A 3439-nucleotide genomic window follows, 5' to 3' on the forward strand; every position below is an offset into this window, starting at 1 on the left:
GAGACACAAGGTCTCATTTTCAAGAGAGACCTGTTCAGTGGTAACACTACCACACAAAGTTACAGACTGTGAGACAGCGACCCTTTTAGCGGCTGGATTTCCAGTGAAATAACCACACACGAGAGGAGGTAGAGTTGCACACCATAGTGTCTTTATTTCCCAGCCAGCCAGCCAGCCGGCTGGCTGCACGGCCTCCGAAGACTCTTTTATAGAGGATCTTATTGGGAGAAACCATTCACAGGTGTGCCATTATAAATACACATGTCATCATAATTAGTATAACGATAATCCATAATATTCTGTGCATGTATGATCAGTGGTTTATAGCCAGCTGTTAAATTAACCCCAAAACCCACATTATAACTGACCATAATATATAGACATACATTCCCAACTACAACAGAAACCCCTACGCCCATCCCGCCACTTGGTTCGTCCCGGAACCTTCTTTAGTCAGTGTTTGTTCCCCCCCGAGGACCTTTTGGCCAAACACACTGGAGCGGACACAGGACGAAACAGCATGGGTAAGCGATGGGCGTAACCTTTACACAGTGTTCACTTCTACAATGAATGCAACTTAATGTCATGACATATACACGCTAAAACAGGACATCTGCACACAATGATTAATCTCATCCGCTGTCAATCTCACACAATTATAAATACTCTCGGCGCTCTCGCTATAACTCCCCTCTCTTTTCAGGTGGAGTCGAGGACCGACCAGCATCTGCCAGACGACATTCCAAATACTACGGTTTAATCATTTAACAACTACTACATCAATAAATAGTATAGATGATATACAAATGTGCAAATAGGCCATGTCAAACTGTACTGTGCAAATCATGCTAATAAAGTGCAAACTGTTCACTAAAGTGCTGAGTGACATTCTTACTGTGCAAAAGGAAGTCGTTATATAAAGTGCACTGCAAACCCACATGTGCAATATTACAAGGCCCCCAAAGCCGTCAGTCCATAGTAACGAAGTTACCTTCGTTACACAGACAGACAGGACACTAAACACAGAGGCAACAGATATAGCAAGTGCAAACACCCATAGATGATTTCTCCAGCTTTTTAAAAAAATGAGTTTAAAATCTGTGATGGGTATCAAAGTGGTCAGCTTAAGTTCCTGCTGAAGTGTGTTCCAGGTCGAGGGGGCAGAGTATGATATGGCTTTTTTCCCAAGCACCTTGCGTACTGAGGGGACGGACAGAGTGATGTAATTTTGAGATCGTAGTCTATAGCTGTACTGTTTGTGTGATATGTAAGTGGATATGTAGAGGGGCAGCAGTCCAGCGGTATAGATGAGTTTGTACCAGTGCAGAGATCTGCGCATTGATAATGATGTCCAGTTGACTAAAGAGTACAGCGTGCAATGGTGTGCGAGAGGTTTACAGTTGGTTATGAACCTCAGAGCCCCATGGGAAACAACGTCCAGCAGATGAAGGGAGTGAGCTGAGGCGTTCATGTACACAACATCCCCGTAGTCCAAGAGCGGTAAAAATGTGGCAGCTACAAGCCGTTTCCTCGCACTTGTGGAGAAGCAGGCCTTATTTCTAAAAAAGAATCCCAGTTTTAATTTCAATTTCCTTAAGAGATTGTCCATATGTGGTTTGAAGCAGAGATTTTCATCTATAGTGATGCCTAAGTATCTGTAGGTGTTAACAGCTTCAATGGGGTTATGCTGTGCAGACATGATGCAGGGAAGAACAGTTGGTAACTTTTTCTTATTGGAAAACAACATGACTTTTGTCTTTTCTGAATTTAACACCAACCTAAGGTGGAACAGATGTGACTGAAAAGTGTCAAAAGCAGACTGCAGACGTTCAAATGCAAGGGCAACAGTGCTAGCACAACAGTACACAACAGTATCATCTGCATATAGATGTACAGAGGCATCAATACTTTGACCCACATCATTTATATAAATAGTAAAAAGGGTCGGTCCCAAGACCGAACCTTGAGGAACGCCTCTGGGCACATTAAGAAAGCTGGAGGAGAGACCGCTGAATTTTACACATTGGTCAGACAGGCATAACTTCTGGCATAGAATGCCATGGTCCACAGTATCAAATGCCTTGGATAAGTCTATAAAAACAGCGGCCGCTGTGTAATTTTGTACCTTGTATAAAATTCACAAGTGGACCTTTAATAAAAAAGTTCGAGTACACCTGGTCTAGACCAACATTACATACATTTTGTCCAGTATTGTTAAAGAATTAGTCACATTTAATTTAAATTGTTATGTGGGATGGAATTGCTACCTTCCTTCTTTATCTGTGACCCAAAAGAGACACACTGCAAGCGGGATCAGTGATTGCTTTGCGCGATTAATATTCAGTCTGGACGCGTAGTGTGTCTCTTATGGGTCACTTTGCCACCGCTCTGCTCGAGTGTAGCTGCCGCGCGAGGCTGCCTTTGAGTGTTTTGAGACGGCGGAGGGGCTCAGCACCCGCTGCTCGTTGAGGAAAGTAACTGCGTTATAATTGGAGGTTGTCGCAATTTCTACAGGCTCGCACTACCTGTTAGCATCTGTTAGCATCTAGCTCTCCTGCTTACAAACTTTTAGCCATCCCTGCTTATACAATTAGTAGTTTTAGTTGTCTGCGATCTGCGGAGGCCTACTCCCACCTGTCGAGTACGGCTGTACTGAGGTGTTTTTCCTCCGGAGACGTCGCGAAGAGACGGAGCGGCTCCACCTGTTGCTGCCTGCGATCTGCGATTTACGGAGGCCTGCTCGTCGCGAAGAGACGGAGCGGCTCCACCTGTTGCTGCCTGCGATCTGCGATCTACGGAGGCCTGCTCCCACCTGTAGAATACGGCTGTACTGGAGAGGTTTTTACCCCGGAGTCGTCGCGGAGAGACGGAGTGGATCCACGCTTCGGGCTTGGCCTGCTTCCACCGGGCGTGTGCTGCTGTGCGGAGGAGGATTTTACCACCGCTGGGGCCTGCTTTCCACCTGTCCTGGTTCTGCTGTTGCAGAGGTCTGCTTTCACCCAGGGGATACCACGGAGGGACCGAAGCGCTTCCACGCTGCTGTTTTCGCCTGTCCTTTGCTGCTGTGCTGATTTTGCTCCAGGAACATCGCGGATACTGTGTGCTGGTCTGGGAAAATGGCCCATATCGGGATTCTGCTGTGCCTGTTAACTGTTTTGGACTATGAGAAGATCTCTAGTCATTCTGAGAAGTCTACTAGATTCAGGTCTGTTCTGCCACCCGCAGTGGACATCCCCTGCAAAGGTTCGGATGTGTTGCATAAACAATTACCGGTTGCCTTGTCACAGACAATCTGCTCGACAAAATATGTTTGTCTTTTTTGTTTTCCTGCGATGATGGTTCTTCAGGATTGCTTCTTAAGCTCTAATCACACTCTCGCAGACTTTTCCGGTGTTTCTAAAGTAGATGACAATGTATGTGTGTCGTTTAAGAGGAAAAG

At 45.8% G+C, this 3439-nt stretch overlaps 1 long non-coding RNA gene across 1 annotated transcript; it reads left to right on the forward strand.

Moving 5' to 3' along the window:
• The first annotated feature begins 483 nt into the window (after window positions 1-483).
• LOC117562131 lies at window positions 484-875 on the forward strand. The gene is made up of 2 exons (XR_004571492.1): window positions 484-524; window positions 704-875. It is a non-coding gene; the product is annotated as an uncharacterized LOC117562131 (long non-coding RNA).
• The last annotated feature ends 2564 nt before the right edge of the window (window positions 876-3439 follow it).

Source organism: Gymnodraco acuticeps, unplaced genomic scaffold (genome assembly GCF_902827175.1).
Source record: "Gymnodraco acuticeps unplaced genomic scaffold, fGymAcu1.1, whole genome shotgun sequence".
Classification (NCBI taxonomy): Eukaryota; Metazoa; Chordata; class Actinopteri; order Perciformes; family Bathydraconidae; genus Gymnodraco; species Gymnodraco acuticeps.